The sequence below is a fragment of the Dromaius novaehollandiae genome, unplaced genomic scaffold (assembly GCF_036370855.1).
Source record: "Dromaius novaehollandiae isolate bDroNov1 unplaced genomic scaffold, bDroNov1.hap1 HAP1_SCAFFOLD_27, whole genome shotgun sequence".
Taxonomy (NCBI): domain Eukaryota; kingdom Metazoa; phylum Chordata; class Aves; order Casuariiformes; family Dromaiidae; genus Dromaius; species Dromaius novaehollandiae.
In genome coordinates this window covers 5,788,847-5,805,468 of record NW_026991415.1, presented here as the reverse complement: position 1 = coordinate 5,805,468, position 16,622 = coordinate 5,788,847, and the positions used below count along the sequence as shown (strand labels likewise).

Genomic DNA, 16,622 nt, shown 5'->3' with positions numbered 1-16,622 from the left:
AGCCCTTCTACATGCGTAGTGGATTTCACTTGGCAGGAACTGTGAATGTAGGGCTAGTCACCCCCATTCCCCCATTCTCACTGCTGTACAGCAGGACAGACTCCTCTGGAGCCCAAGGGTAGATGTCCCTGCTCCTCACAGCAGCACACTCAGCCAGTGCAAAGTGGAGCTCAAGCAAGGCAGCTACACAAAGATCCTCTCAGTAAAGAGAGGCAAAGTGGAGGGTTGTATGAGAACTGAAATATTTGGGGGATTTTTGCTTGAAAATTCTCTCCTGACTTCTCAATGTCTTTTCTTCTTTGGACAGTCCCCCATGCCTGTTGATACCAAAATGTCCAACAGCAGCTCCTTCAGTGAGTTCCTCCTCCTGGCGTTTGCAGACACACGGGAGCTGCAGCTCTTGCACCTCTCACTCTTCCTGGGCATCTACCTGGCTGCCCTCCTGGGCAACGGCCTCATCATCACAGCCATAGCCTGTGACCATCGCCTCCACACCCCCATGTACTTCTTCCTCCTCAACCTCTCTGTCCTGGACCTTGGCTCCATCTCCACCACTGTCCCCAAATCCATGGCCAATTCCCTGTGGGACATGAGGGCCATTTCCTACTCGGGATGTGCTGCCCAGCTCTTCCTGGTTGCGTTCTTGTTTGCAGCTGAGTATTCTGTTCTCACAGTCATGGCCTATGACCGCTACATTGCCATCTGCAGACCCCTGCACTACGGGACACTCATGAACAGCAGAGCTTGTGTCCAAATGGCAGCAGCTGCCTGGGGCAGTAGTTTTCTCAATGCTCTCCTGCACACTGGGAGCACATTTTCAATACCACTCTGCCAAGGCAACACAGTGGACCAGTTCTTCTGTGAAATTCCCCAGATTCTGAAGCTCTCCTGCTCAGACTCCTACCTCAGAGAAGTTGGGCTTACCGTGGTTAGTGCCTGTTTATCTTTGGGTGTTTCATTTTCATTGTGATGTCCTACGTGCAGATCTTCACTGCTGTGCTGAGGATCCCCTCTGAGCAGGGACGACACAAAGCCTTTTCCATGTGCCTCCCACACCTGGCTGTGGTCTCCCTGTATGTCAGCACCTCATTTTTTGCCTACCTGAAGCCCCCCTCCCTCTCCTCCCCAGCTCTGGATCTGGTGGTGGCTGTTCTGTACTCGGTGGTGCCTCCAGCAGTGAACCCCCTCATCTACAGCATGAGGAACAAGGAGCTCAAGGATACCCTGAGGAAAGCGATTTTATGGACATTTTTCAGCAGTGGTAAAATTGCCATTTCTCTCCACAAATGAATCCCACTGTCTCCCACACCAGGACGATGTGTTGTTCACTTTATTTTCATTATTAATATTATTACTATCATTAGTAATATTAATATTTGTTGTCATGTTGCTGTGCAAATGCTTGGATTCATTCCACCTTTACTGACACTGCTCTGTCTCACCTGATGTCTACATAAAATTCTGTCTAATTAATAATAACTGGGTCAGAGCTGACTCCCTCACAGTATCTCTGAAATAAAGTAGGTTCTACCCAGTGCCGTGCCTGAAGGCTGGGCTTCCTCCAAAGCTGGTGTCAAGAATAGGCCCAAGGAATTGCGCCCCAGAAGGGCCTGCTGAGTAGGGGTTGTCCATGGGTTCAGGAGCAAAAAGCTCATAACCATGTAATGATCTCTTAGAGACCAAGGGCTGGATTTAGGACTCAGTCATTGGTGTCCAGTGACAGTGGAGGGGATGAATGGTCACAGATTTACATACCCAGAGCTGTGCCACATGTTAAAGCACAGTGTCAGATGCCTGTCCTTCTGGAGGGGGAAGCTGGAGGTGCCAGGAGAGCCCAGGGGATTAATGCTCCTCACCCTCCGAGCTCATAGGGCCATCTTCCCTCCCAAAGGGTGGCACCAAAAAGAAGGCTGGGTCTCTTTGTCACAGCTTGCATTGAAAGAAGCAGGACCCAGGAACCACATCAGTTTGCTGCTGTCCCCAGGGCACGTCCTTGAGACAATCTCCCCCATCCTGTGTGCTGGTCCTTATCCGAAAAGACACAGCCAGACAAGGCTCCATGCCCAGCTGGAGGATTGGATGGCCAACTGTGAGCCCTCTCATGGATCCTCTGCAGAGCTGGCAAGGAGCATGTACAGCAAATCCTGGGGCCATCTACTGGGCCCGTAGACCATCCTCCTCCCATGGAGGGTGGGGGGCCTCAAGCAGGGTCTGTCAGAACAAAGATCCAGCCAAACTTGTTATTGCAGGAACACTGAGCAGAAACTTCCCCAGGAACTCCCCTGGAGAAAGCACTCACCAACCTGATCTAACTGTAAAGTTAGACCATCTCAAAGCAGATCGTGGTCCTGGAGATCTCCAGCAGTCCCTCCCAACCCAAAGCATCCAGGAGGAAGGGGCTGGAAGGAGGAGTCCTGGGCAGGGGACACTGCTGTGGGGTTGAGGCCTTGCTGGCATTTGTACTGACTGGTCAACCCTGTCCTCAGAGTCACACAGGGAGTGAGTTCATCCTCAAAAGGAGTCTCTGCTCCATGGCAACAGGAGTCAAACCAGTACAGGAGACTGCAGAAAAGTTCTCAGGAACACGCCAGGCATTCAGCCCCTTCGACTGCTGAGGTGTCCCCAGACTGGTGCTTTGCATGCTGGGTCTTAAGGGCTGAGAAATCTTTAGAGCCAGAGCAGATCAGAATCCCATGTCCTGGGCTCATGGGTTACAGGGCATCAGCAGGGCTGTGCTGGCTGCAGGGAGGGAATCACCGCCCAGAGCAGGAGCAGATCCCCCTCTGCCCTCCCCTCTCTCTTCACACCCCAGAACAGAGATCGTGTTTCCCACGTTGGCCATCCCTGCCGGGCTGTATTCCCAGCTAGAGGGGACGCAGGCTTCGCACTGGAGAAATGTAGGAGAGCCCAGTCTCATGTAGAGGGGTGGAGTCCTACCACACCTGCTGGGTGGCCAGGGCTGCAGGCTGCAGACCCCACGCTGTTCCCAGCAGACCTCCCGCCTGGGGCTGGAGGGTGCCCAGCAGCAAGGCAGGCGTGCCTGGGGGTCTGGTGCCATTGGGGTGGTGGCCTTTGGACCAGCCTCTGTCCGTAAGGGGCTCAGGAGCTTCTCTGCCTCCATGTTAGTGGCAAAGTTAGTGTCCCAGGTGGTTTGTGGCATACGACGACACAGACCTGAGGTAGGGTAGTGCAAAAGATCCTTTATTGAAAACACAATGGCCGGTTATATAGCAATCAAGCTCAGCCACTCCTCTAAGTATCTCCTAGACATTGTGGCATCTCGTGATAGGTAGGAAGACATCTTCTGATGCCCAGCAGGTGGGCAGGACAGTCCAGCAGGACAGGCCCACCGCAGCTGCTGGCAGGTAGGCAGGGGGGCACACCGTGTCTGCTGGCATGTAGGCAAGAAGGCACATGATCACTGGCAACTCATGTGCACACATTCTGGCCACAAATCATAGTTACCACATCATTACTTTCTGCCTTAAAGATTCTCTGCTGTCTTACACAGCATCATTCTATCTTGGTCCCCAACAGTCTATGAAGCCTACTCAGGCTGGGGATTTCTATGCATATGATACCCTGGGTGATTAGTGTTAGGTCCTTATTTATTCATTTATTTCTTTATTCAGAAGCAGACTAACAACAAAGGGGTCATCACAGCCTTTGGCATTATCTGCTGGGGTGAGGCGGGGGGTTAGCCCTGAAACTTTGTGTTCATAAACAGCCAAAGAGAGTCCATCAGACTCATAACCCTTTTTAATTGCCATTCTCACTGAGGTTTCCTTTCTACCCCTTCTTCATCCCATGCTACTTCCAGTGCTAACTCCAGGAAAGAAATGTGATTTTGGACATTTGTTCCAGTTTCCTGTATTTGTTACATATCATAGAAAATACAGCCCTGCCCTATTTCTGGGAGTTTGACCACAGGCATGAAACGCTGATGATGGCCGACATTCAAGATCTTTTCATGACACAAACTGCATTCCTAGCTTTTACACTTGAGATGTTTTTCCATGTAGACTGTGCACCTCTCTCACAAAATCATAGACAAACCATTTAAAGTCTAATAGCCATGGCCTTGGGCTGGCCCAGACCTACATATAAGCTTGCAGTTAGGACACCTTATTCTTGTGCCTATGCTATCTGCACAGTTTTGCAGCAGGCGGAAATGGCAATAATGTAGCTATGGAGATGTTTGTGCAATGTCTGACAGTGCTCAAAAGAATTTCTCGACCCAAATACCTTCCTGCCATTCCTAATACGAGAGTAATATCCATTGTGTAAAAGGAGAAAACAGGTCTTGAGATATTTGCAATAGGTATTTAGTTTAAAAATCCCCCAGTTTTTTTTTTTTTTTTTACCCATGGATATGATGAAGATGGGTATAGTAATGTGCAGCAGATCCTCAGACAATGAAGTTTTGCTCACCACGACTGTCCTGCTCATGGACCACCAGCAAAAGAGTGATCATTGCCCCTGCTATTTAGATTGACCAAGTAGTGCCACTTTCTATAGATGGTTTTAAAATGGAGGGTAGTTCATATGGCACTGCCCGTCCAAACCCAGACACTTTTACAATAAAGGTTGGCAGATGATAAGTCTGACCGACCAAAAAAAAAAAAATCTCCCTTTGACTTTAGGGGATCACTGACCCAAACACTTATAACATCTCTGTCTTCATATTGCTTAGATTAACAGTGAGGAAATAGAAAGCTGTGTGCCAAAGCTGGTTCTTCATGCTGCAACCCCAAAGCCTAAGCCTATAGTCATCTCTGTCCCCTTTGGGGATCACAAAGTAATGGAGAAGAGGGACCTTGACATCAAGGTCAAGTAGCTGCAGCACCTCCAAGGCCTGCACTGTTAAAGGACACTGAATCTGTGGGACTTTTGGATCTGGGGGATTCCTCCTTCCTGGTCCACTGGCTGGGAGACTGCTGCGGTTCTCTGCTCCCTGGTCCTGCCAGCAGTGAGGCTGCACATGTGCTTCCAACAGGCACACACACACTCTGTACGGACATGGTGGGCCACCAAAAAATCAGTTCAGCCAGGGGCACAGTACCTTTACAGGCACCACAGAGACACGAGCAGCACTCATAAACATGAACCATGCAAATAGCCTGGTCCTCTTTTTGCTCACCGGCTAATGAGACTCCAAGCTTGCAGGAGACCTCACACGCACCCTTGCACGGGTGTCTCTGGCAGCTGGCTGCCTTGAGGGCTGCAAGCCTTCCACACATGTACTCACACAGAACAGAGAATGCTCACCCAGAAAGTAGCTAGGAATAGGATTTAATACGATGCTAAGGCAGACCGCAGTGACCAGGCACACAGCTTGGCCAGGCAAGTGTACTTGCCAGCAGCTTGCTTACACAAAACTGGCCCCTTTTATTCCCTCTCCCTCCATTTTCCCATGCTTCTTCTTCCATGATCTAACTGATCCCTCCCTTTCACCAGCTTTATCCCCTTTGCAATAAACAGTCCATCTCTAAGTAGTTTTCTCCTCACTGGTCCCAGTTTTACTATCTATGTAGTCAAGTACGTGCGTAGTAAGCAGTTTAGTCAGTTAGCTCAACCTCAAGCCAGAGCCTAGTTGTCTGCCTGCATACCCTAACCTACCCATGTTGCCGGTGGAGCTGTGGGCCCAGATGGGAAGACCAGGGCCACCACATCCTCCACTGCAGTGCAGAAGGACCCAGGCTGGAGCTGAATTTTTGTGCTTAGCATCTTCTGTTCTTCAGGGAGAGAAGATGTTTTGAGCTTTTCTCAACAGTCCTGGGACATCGTCCCCAGAGTTTTCAGCTAAATTTCCTGAGGTGACTTATGAAAGCCTCCTTGTGTCAGCACCCACTGGCAGACTATGCCCCAGTCCTAAGAAGTACATTTGCAGCATTTTATTAATATTTTTCAGATTTTGTTTATAATAACCCCCTGTGACCAAGACACACAATTCACACTTCTTCCTTTCACTACTACAATCCAACAAGAAAATAAATCTCCTGAGGCACCTGTATTTAGTTGCTACATACCTGTGTGTGTGAGATATTTTATATGATACATAATTAAAATTGCTATCTCGAGAAACATCATGACTGGGGGAAAAGTCCAACCTTTGCACAGCCAATGGCTTCCTTCAAGGCCAGTTTCACAGTCTTGTTTCTGAGACTGTAGATGAAGGGGTTTAAGAATGGGTACAGGACAGTGTTCAGCAAAGCTACAGTTCCGTTGGTCTCCAAGGAAACATCTTCTGAGGGTTGTGCATAGAGAACAATGCAGCTTCCATACGCGATGGCTAAGGTGATGAGATGGGAAGAACATACAGCAAAAGCTTTCTTCCTCCCAGATGCTGATGGCATGTGCAGAATACAATGGAAGATGCACATGTAGGACACCAGGACTAAACATAAGGAACCCAGCACTACAAATGATATGAAAAGAGAGTCTACTTTCCAAAGCAGGCTGGTGTCAGAGCAGGACAGTTTGAACAAGGGAGAGTTGTCACAAAAAAAATGGTGGATCTTGTTTGGGCCACAGAATGTCAGCTTTGAGAGCAGGACCAGGCGGGAACTCGAGAGTGTGAAGCCTATGACCCAAGCAGCAACAAGGAGCTGGGTGCAGAGCTGCCACTTCACGACAGCAGCATAATGCAAAGGTTGGCAGATGACAACGTAGCGGTCAAAGGACATGACAACAAGGAGACCCACCTCTGTAAAACCCAGGGCAAAATAGAAGTAGGACTGGGCAAAGCAGCTGCTTAATGAGATTGTCCTCCTGCCAGAGCTCAGAATCACCAACAATTTGATAGTTGTGGAGGATGTAAACCAGATTTCCAGGAATGCCAGATTGCTGATGAAAAAGTACATGGGGGTTTGCAGGTGGTGATCCACACACACGAGGAAAATGATCGTCATGTTCCCCATCACTGTTGTCAGGTATATGAATAGAAGGAGCAGGGAGAGAAACAGCTGTAGTCTTTGATCAAGCCTTGAGAAACCCTCTAGGATGAACTCAGCAACTACAGTTCCATTTCCTGGTCCCATGCCCAATTTCAGTACGTCCTGCTGAGAGAGGAGCAGGAAGAAACAAGTGTGAGAATTTCACAGTCTGCACAGGAGGCTGTATCCTTCCTTCTTTGCTCCCTTGCTTGCTTCCTATGTAACACAGACAGAATATTCCTCTCAACCATTCATTGCACCCTGATTTCTCCGTTTCACATTTACAGTCTTCAGAGATTTTACTGTCTTCTTTCTACCTTTTCCAAACTCTCACAAAGGATTCTTTCCCAAGAGCACAGTATTTTAAAGAGATTGTGAACTATTTCATGCCATGCCTTGGAAATTCCCAGTTCACTTTGACTTACTGCAAACATCCATCATATCTGTGTTTCAAAAGCCAAACTAATGTCCCAGCAAAAATGCTTACTGCTATCTGCAGATGCCAGACCATCCCTTTATATATGCATTTTGAAAGGTATTCCTTCTACTTTCCAGTACTTGCCTTTTTGGATTCAGAACATCTGGGAGGCTGTTGATTTCGAAACAAGTCAATATCGAGTATCTCTTTTGTAATCCCCTGCTTTCTTCCACATCTTCTTTCTCCGGAAAAGGGGAGGAAATAGGGAACAAGCATAGCTTGCCTTCTTTAATACTCTAAATAGTGAAATTAATTAGGGTTCCCTTCAGTCACTGGAAGTGGCTTTCCCTTTAGGGGAGGGGGGAATCATCTCATGTGAAAAACCTAAAGGCTGTCCTTCTGGTTATTTGAAATAGGAAGCATCTGGAACAAAGAAAACATGAAGCAGGGTTATATTTTAGGTGTCTAAAAGTTGGGCGCTTCAGTTTGAGCAAGTTAGCATACTCCCATATGGTCAGGGCAGAGAGAGAAGAGTGTCTGGAAGACACTGGTAACACTTCTTTCACGTGCTGGTTATAGTCTGAGAGGACCCAACCACTAGAGCTCTCGCTTCGTCTCCATTGACTATATAGGGAGCCAAGGGAAAATGAGTACAGGCTCCAGCTGCTCACACACACCTCCAATGAAGTAGGTGAAACTCCCTATTTCAATCTCAAATCTCCTAATTTATTTAGTAGCTAATTTCTTTTTCAAACAAATGGACACGTCTAACAGAAGGAAGCCCAGGGAAAACACAGGCAATAAATGCTGATGTTTTGCCCTCCACCTTTGCATTTGGTTTTAGACATGTAAAGGAAAGGAGCAGATGACTCCATAAATAGGATGCCTCAAAAATGCAAGGGGAGAGGAGGAGATGATGGGTTTTAAGCAGTGAAACAGAGGTTCTCCACAAATTGTGTTGTCTCCCCAGACTCCATCTCAGAGCATAGCACGTGGCTCTTGTACAGGGAGTAAAATGGGAAGCCCAGTGGTGGGCAATACTCCATGATTGCATTGGCATTTTAACTTGGGGCTCAGGTTAGTCCTAGATCCCAAATGCTCTGTATTCCTCTCTGCCTCTAGTCTGGCATAGGGGGATCTCTGCACTGGGTTCATCTGGAAGATTTGCTGAAATTTAGCTGCTGGCAGTAATTGTTTGAGCAAAAGCTCAAGCCCAGTCACCTACAGCAATATTGCTGTAGTCTCTCTTGTGTTATGATTTCATGGTAATTTTGAATGATGGTTACAGAGAAATTGAGGCAGCTTTGCAATAAAGACCTACGTATGTCACCTTTGTACATTAAGGAAAGAGCAATGGCAAAGATTGGTGGCACCAAACTGTGACAGCTATTTCAGAAAGGTTGTCATCTTCCATTCCTCAGCCGTCAATGGAGAGAGGCAGACTGCAATGGTCTGAATCACCTTTTAGGGATGCCTTCCTCTCCTGTTTGATTAGACAGGGAACTGGCATGGGATATATTCCATCTCTAGAAAGGCTATTGCCAAAACAGACCAAAGTAGGCCCAGCAAGTACAAGAGCAGAAAGGAGAGGGAGAGAAACAAGGAGAAATGCTGTGACCCTGCTGACAAGGGAAGAGAGACGGAGGGGCACCTTCCCCAGACTGCACCTCCTAGACAGTGTGTCCTCCCAGGGCAGTCATTCTCAGAGCCTTTGCCTTGCAGTGGGAAATGGGCATGTGGCAGGAGAGAGGCAGCTCTGCTTTCTGGAAATCTGACTGCCAAGGAGGTGAAAGATGCCCTAGACCCCTTCACTGTGAGAGCAGAGGGAGGGCTCTGTTGAGTGGGAGAGGAGAAAAGGGTGGCTTGCTCAGAGGAACACATCTAGAATGAAGGACCACAAGAGAGCTGCCTGAATCCAGCCTACCACAGTGTTTCTGTGGGCACTTTCCTAGCACTGCCTGACCATATCTCAGCTGCCTGGAGCTGTTCCCACTGGGAGCTCTTTCTCTGTCCCCACATCTCTCTCCTGTCAGTGCTCACAGACCCCATCCCACCCACTGGGCATTTGGCTCTGCCCTACGGAAACCTTCCAGCAAAAGAGCACTGCCCAGGGGCATCTCTGTGTTGGCAGGACCTAAGGAGCAGGTAGGTGAGACACAGCATGATGAGAATGATGAGAGCTGCAAAGGGGATATTGCTGCTGCCTGCAGGTAAAAAGGCAGATGAAGGAACTTTCTGGGATCCTCGCAGACCTGTTGATCACTCACAGTAACACTGCAGAACTCTCCTTCAGGCACCTAAACGTAAAACATCCTTTTTGATGTGTGCCCTGCCAAAGATACAAAACAAAATCTGAGCCTCATGAGAGTGGTTTCCCTTTCAGGTAAGCCTGCCATGAGTGTCCCCTTGCAAAGTCTCTTCCAGGCATGCTCTCGGGGTGAGCTGGAGCTGAGAGCAACCCTGACCCATGCAGCACCCTCTCAATGGGAGGAGAATGAACCTGCCCTACCAGGGGTCGCTCCTCCCACTCAGGGCTTCTCCCCTCAGTGCCGTGGGGAGCTCCCCAGGCAGGCTGAGCGCTGACCTTTGCAGACAGCAGAGTCACTGCCCTGAGCACACAGCACCCTGGGGCACAGGGATGCTGCTCTGAATCACTGCCCTGCACAGATCTGGGTGCCCACCCTAGCAGAACACTGCTGCAGTATCTCTGGAAGAAGGTACCAGGATGCCCTGTCCAGTACCAGGATACCCTGTCCCTGTGAGAGTGAGGCAGGGAATCCTGCTCTGAAGCATCTCCTCCTCCTGCTATGCCCTGGGTAATCCAGGAGAGAGAGCATTAAAATGCCTGTCACCCCATGTTACGGGCTGGGTTCAGAAGACCCCTCCAGGAACCTCAGCAGTATCACCCTGCAGCCAGAGACTTACTGTGTCAAGGGCTGTGAAGATTTCTCCCACAGTGAGCTCTGTCCTCCCACTCCACACTGCCTTCCACTTCTCTCTGCCTTCTCTCAGCTCATGTCAGCAGCAGCAGGCAGTGCCCGCAGCCCTGCTGCTCTTGGCAGAGGAGCTGCTCCTGCACACAGCTGTGTCTGGGCAGTGCTGCCAGGTTGCCATGAGCTCCCTCCATCCCAGGAGCCTGGCCCCACTCAGGAGCAGTGGCCCAGCTGAAGATGTGAATTTCTCTGTCCCTTGTGCTCCCTCCTCCTGGGAAGTGTTCACTGAAGTAAACTAAAATAATCACCTATTGTCTTTTGCTAAAGAGTGGAGAAAGACAGATTCCAACATTGCAATTTCTTTCCTCAGAGGGTGACTGTCTACGAGAGGTGGAAACGTCCCACTCTGGAAGCCCCTATTCCCATCTCTTTACTAGGCAGGACACTTAGACAGAGACAAGAAGGGAGCTCATGGACACATGGTTCAGGTATTGATTCGGATGAGTCAATCTGGGCATCTCATGATGGTTTAGAAGTCCCTGGGCTGGAATGGCATTCCGATCCCTCCCATGAACTCCACAAACACACAGGAGCTGAGATTCCCCTTGCCTAAGCTGAAGTGTGCACAACAGAGAGATCTGCCCATGAGTTCCTTGTCTAAGCTCCCATTGGAATCACTGGAGATGGAGGGTGGGAGTCAGTTGCCCATACACAAACACCTGGCGACATGTGAAGAGACAGAGGTGGTCCGAAGCATGTGCTGATGTCTGCTTGCTCTGATGGAGTGACTATGAGACCCACATCCTTCTGGAGCATCAGGTGGGGGCCAGGTGGAGAATCTTCTTGGTCATCTCAAATGACCCTGGATGCCTACTACAACTAAAGCTCATCTCACTAGGAAGCTGAGACAGCTGAAGAGCCCAACGTTAAAAACAGCTATTGTGGCTCAGTGCAGACACTTCATTTAATGACACGGAAATAGGCCTGCAGGGCCATTTCAGATGCTTGGGGTGTCCAGGACAACCACATGTCAACAGTAGATACAGTATGGGACCTACAGGAAAACTATGCCCCTTCAGAGTGGTTGCTGTGCCAGTGTCCCAGGACATCTTAAGATTCCTGCCTGTGCCCAAACAAATGAATCCCACCACTGTCTTTAGGCAGTCTGCACTGTCTGCATCCAAGTATGCTTCATAAATGGGAGGGGCACATCACAGCAAGGTCTCCACTCTAGTCGCTACCCTCTCCAACCCTTCTAGCTCTCCTCCCTCTGAATGTCTTCTCACCCCCCCATAGGATAAGAACAGGGACTGGGCTAATGGTGTCCTCAGGGTGGCTGGATCACAAGCTGCCCAGGCCCAGGGGCTTCTGCAGTTGCACCTTGTCCTTCCTGGAGATTGGTTCAAGTCTGCAACAGGCCCCAAGGTGCTGCACAGTCAGCTCAGGCAGCCAACCCCTCTCCTGGCATTCCTGCATGGCCCAGCTCTGTTTCTCCCTGGCCTTGGGCCCTGCAGGGTTTGCTTTCTTTGTGGCAACCTCCTTTCACCATTACATTGCCACCTGCTGTCCATGCCAGCATGTCACCACTTGCAGTCAAAGTCTTCGCATACATGAGGTCCTTGGTAACATGTTTTCCTGTGACAAATCTTCAGTCAGCGCCACAGCTGAGGTGCTGAAGCCAACACAGATGCAAACACATGCAGCCTGGGGTGCAGGCAGGAGCAAATGGAGATGCACAAGCTGTCACAGGAGTGCCACATGGTTGGAATAGCTGAGATGTGGTGGGATCACTCCCATGATGGAGTCATTCAATGGCAGTGTGCAAGTTCTTCACGCGAGACCACCAGGGAAGATCAGGAGGGAGATGCCCTGTATGTGAAGGGGCATCTTGGATGTATGGAGCTCCTCCATGGGATGGACCAATGGAGGCAGCTCTGAAGGGCAGAGGAGCTCAGGAAAGCCAGCAGGTCATTAAGGAGAGCACCCGACAATCACAAGAATCCTCCATATGAGCAGTTTGTAAAATGTGACATCTCTGGACCCCAGCATGGCTAAACAGGGAACTCCCACGGGAGCTCCAGGGTAATGAGGCAGCCTATGGAAAGGGGAAGAAGGGAGAGGCTGCAAAGGAGGAATTTGGAAACATTGTCCATCAAAGCAGGGATGGTGCTCAGGAAGCCAAAGCTCCCCTGGGACAGAGACACTTGCAGGGGATGTGAAGGACAGGAAGATGAGCTTCTACTGCTTCAGTGACAGTAAAAGAATAAACAAGGAGATGTGGGCTCACTGCTGAAAGGGGCAGGGATTCTTGTAAAAGCAGATGTAGATAGGTCTGGGGAAGTCAAGTCCTTCCTGGCTGCAGCCTTCACCCACAGGGTCTCCTGAGCTGTTGTGCTTCGAGTCAGGAGTCCTGAGGAGAATATGAACGCACAGTGCCTAAGTCTCTAGAACTCAACCCATAGAAGTCTATGGGACTGGGTGGCTGGCACCCACGGACATGGAGAGAGCTGGCTGCTATGACAGCAAGGCTGCTCTCTGTCATCTTGGAAAGCTTGTGGAGATCAGGGGAGGTCCCAGTGAGCAGAAAAAGCAAGCCAGATAAAGGCAGGGTATGCAGGGATATACCCCACAAGCTGTCCTGTTTGAAAGGCTCATCAGCAGGGCAGAACACCACATGCATCAGGACAGGCAGAGACCTGACTGGCAGAGGAGTGACCCTGAGGAGAAGGCCCTGGACATTACAAGCAATGCCATATGAGGCAGTGATGCGTGCTCACCACAAGTGAGGCCAGCTGCATACAGGACTGCATTAGGAAGAACATGGCCACCCAGGCAAGGGCACTTCTTATCGCCTTCTTGACTCAGCACTGCTGTGGCCAGGTCTGGAACAGTGTGTCCCAGTGTGGGCTGCCCAGTGCGGGAGGAATGGGGAGCAACTGGAGAGGGCCCAAAGGAGGTCTGCTAAGATGGGACTGGGGGCCTGAAGCACATGGCCTGTATGGAGAGACTGAGGGACCTGGGCTTCTTTAGTCTGGTGAAGGGGAGGCTAAGGCCAGTACAGTAGCTGTCTGTGACTGCCTGTGACAGGGTGTTTTCAGAGATGAGGGAGCTTTTCTTGGTAGTGGGAAGCAGCATGAGAAGGAGAATGAGCCACAAACTGCATCAGGAGAGGTTCAGACTGCCCTTTAGGTAACAAGAATGTCACTCGTAGGGTAGTGCTGTGGTGCACCAGGACACCCAGAGGGACTCCATGATCAGCCCCTGGCTTTGTGTTTCAGGCAGCAGCCAGCAAGGACAGAGGGACGTCAGTAAAGATGGGGAGATCCTGCAGTAAGAACAAGGGGGAGAAGCAGGTTGGGTGTCTACAGGCTGCAGAGAAACAGGACAGCTTTGGGACAGGCTAGAACAGCCTGTGGTGGAGATGACCAAGGGCAATGCCAAGGCTGAAAGCCTCCAACAGAACTGAGGTCTTTGTCCCCTTTGCTATGGCTGGTGTTTCTGCCACAGAGGCCTATGAGAAGATGACATTTCCTCAAAGCACTGTGGCCTTGCTGCCTCCTCGCCTCCAGCGAGCCCAGGAGGTGCCGTACCGCTGTTCTGCACCAGGCAGTGCACACCCCCCCACACCCTTACACTACCCCCAGGAAGAGTCCTTAGCAAAGTGTGAGGAAAAGGATCACCCTACCCCAGGACTGGCTGTGGGGCTTGGCCATTCTGTTTGTAAAAAACATCCAGGTTGACCTGGCATCAGAGCCACCTGCACATTGCCTTTGCCTACCTGCAATCAGGGCCTCCAACTTTCTGCTCTAATCAGCCCCTGGGGAGGCTTTCTTGGTAATGGCCCTCAGTGGGACCCATTAACACTGCAGGAAACTTGGAAACTTGGCTTCTGACTTCAACTTCTTGAGAGGTTTGTTCAGTCTCCTCTCAGCATCGAAGGCTCATGCACCAAATACACCATGGGGCTCATTAAAATGCAAAAAGCCCTAAGGAACCATGCCTCTTTCCATAATTTTCTTCAGCTCTTCAATTCTTCTGTGGCTAATTGGAGAGGTTTCAGGAGTCTATGTACAAGAGGAAGATTTCAATGAGTACCAAAATAAAAAAAAAGGATTTCTGCTTTTAAAGTTTTCCTTATTTTTCACCTTATAAACTAGAGTGATATCCACATTCTCCAACTGATACTGATCCAGAGTGTCTCCTAAAGAAGTCTGGACACGTAGGAAAAGCAGCATCCTTGAGGTCAGACATCCATGGAAAAGATTCTGCCCCAGCCCTGCCATTTCTCTCATCAGCCACTGGGGACTTAGAGCACTCTTGGTAAAATCTAACCTTTTTCCACTCAAGGCTGTAGCGGGAGGTTACTGCTCAAGTGCACCAATTCCCACCTGCTTTCTTTAGAGAACTAGCTACAAACAGACACAGAAAGATTTGTCTTAGTTGCTATCAAAGAAAAATGAACATGATCCAGTGACATAAGAAATAAAACACACTCCTCAACTGTATGTCAAGTCCAAGTTGCCTCCGGCAAGGTCCACAATCTACAAGGAATAACCTTCCTTGACATGTTTTCCCAAATAGATAGGAATGGGTGGATAGACACACAGTGAAGGGGTTGGTTGAAGGACAGTTAGACTGCTGAGAGGTGAGGCAAGCTTTAGACTCCCTGAAGCTTAAAGCAGCAACTGGAGAGTTGAGAAGTATCTGAACGATAAAGAGCAAAGGGAGGAGGAAGACTGGACAACTATGGAAAGTGCATATGCCCAGATGGTCTAATGCAAAGATGACTTTAGAAATGACCAATTTAATCAGAGCATGTGGAAATAGGTGAAACACTAGTGAGGTTAGAGCCACAGCATAACAGACGGAGCAGTGGTAATGCAAGTCAAGCGGCAGATCAGCATTTCTTCTCCTGAGATCCATGACCTTCCTCAAATTTTCGATTACATCATCATGAGAAAACACTGACATATTATTAAAATTATTCAGTCATTTCAGCTGATGAAAATGATCTCATACATATATATATATATATTTTAATGTTGAGAACAGTTCTTCACCTTTCCAGGCACAGCTCAGGTGTCCAACCACAAGCACCCAGTAGCACTTGGAGAGGCCCTGGTGTGTCTGAGGCACCTGCCTGGGCCTGGCAGCTCTCACAGGGGACCTGCAGGAGACCAGAGCCCCTGGGAGCTGCAGAGGGAGGCTGGGCAGAGGGGACCAGGGCACCTGAAGTGGCACCAGAAATCCATGACCCTGTGACTGCATCCCAGCCCAGTTCTGAAAAATCACTTTCTTTTTCAGACAAAAAGATAATGCATAATCGCCCCAGAAGACTAGTATACTGAAACAGGACAAATCAAGAAAGACAATAAGAACACAGAAAAATGAAAAGCTGGAAAGTATAACCATGCATTTCTTTGCTTTAAAATCTCTTTATTTCAGTTTCTTTCTCGTTTCATTTTTAATGTCATTTTCAAAACATTTTTGCTATAATCAGGCCTACACTGTTAAAAAAAGATATTTTTGTGTCTCACACAGAGCCCAGTGCTCAGAAAACCATCCCCTGCTCATGCTGTCCATGCCACCCCTCACTCTTTGCACAGAGCACATCACACTCTGAGGTGTCGGGCTCTCTCAACTGATAAGGAAAGCAGGGGGACCCACTTCGTCTATTTTTGGATGGCCAAATTTGCACAAATCTCAACATACCTGTGTTACTGTGACCTTTTAAAGGAGTCCCTAAAGCATCTAGCCACATGCCCTGTTCATTCCCTGCATGGTCAGTGAAGTGTGACTTCGTTTTAGGGGACAACAGGGAGGAGGCTGATCTCACCCCACGTCAGACCCTGCCACTGCAGATGTCTCTGTCTGACCCAGTTGTCTGCACTTCCCTTTCTAGTCCATGGAGGGAAATAAGTTGTCTCAACTGAGTTCTTTTGAGATACTTTTCCTAATGACAAGCTAAGGTTATGTAGGAGCCCCCTCCAAAATCTCCAGCACCACGTGGGAACACAGCTATCCCAGGGCATCTCAGGCAGCAACAGCTTCTCTGTGTGGGCAAATGAATCAAGCCCCAAAAGGAGATTCTAGTCGTAAGTTGAAATCTTCTCCAAAAATAATTCAATTTGATAATTGACAAAAAAATCCTCTTTTCCAAAACTTCACATATTTTTTCCATTTCCATATATATATATTTTTTTCTTTCTTATTAATTGTCAGCACCATGTTTGTGCACTACAGAGATCATGGCTATGAAGCACGGCAGGCACCAGGGTTCCAGATAAAGCTCTCGGGATGATGTGTGCTAAGGGCACATTTGCTCTTTTTTGGTGT

At 49.1% G+C, this 16,622-nt stretch overlaps 1 pseudogene; it reads left to right on the top strand.

The window, feature by feature from the left end:
• Positions 1–589: 589 nt before the first annotated feature.
• On the top strand, positions 590–1,290 carry LOC135326358 (olfactory receptor 14C36-like; annotated as a pseudogene).
• Positions 1,291–16,622: the final 15,332 nt, after the last annotated feature.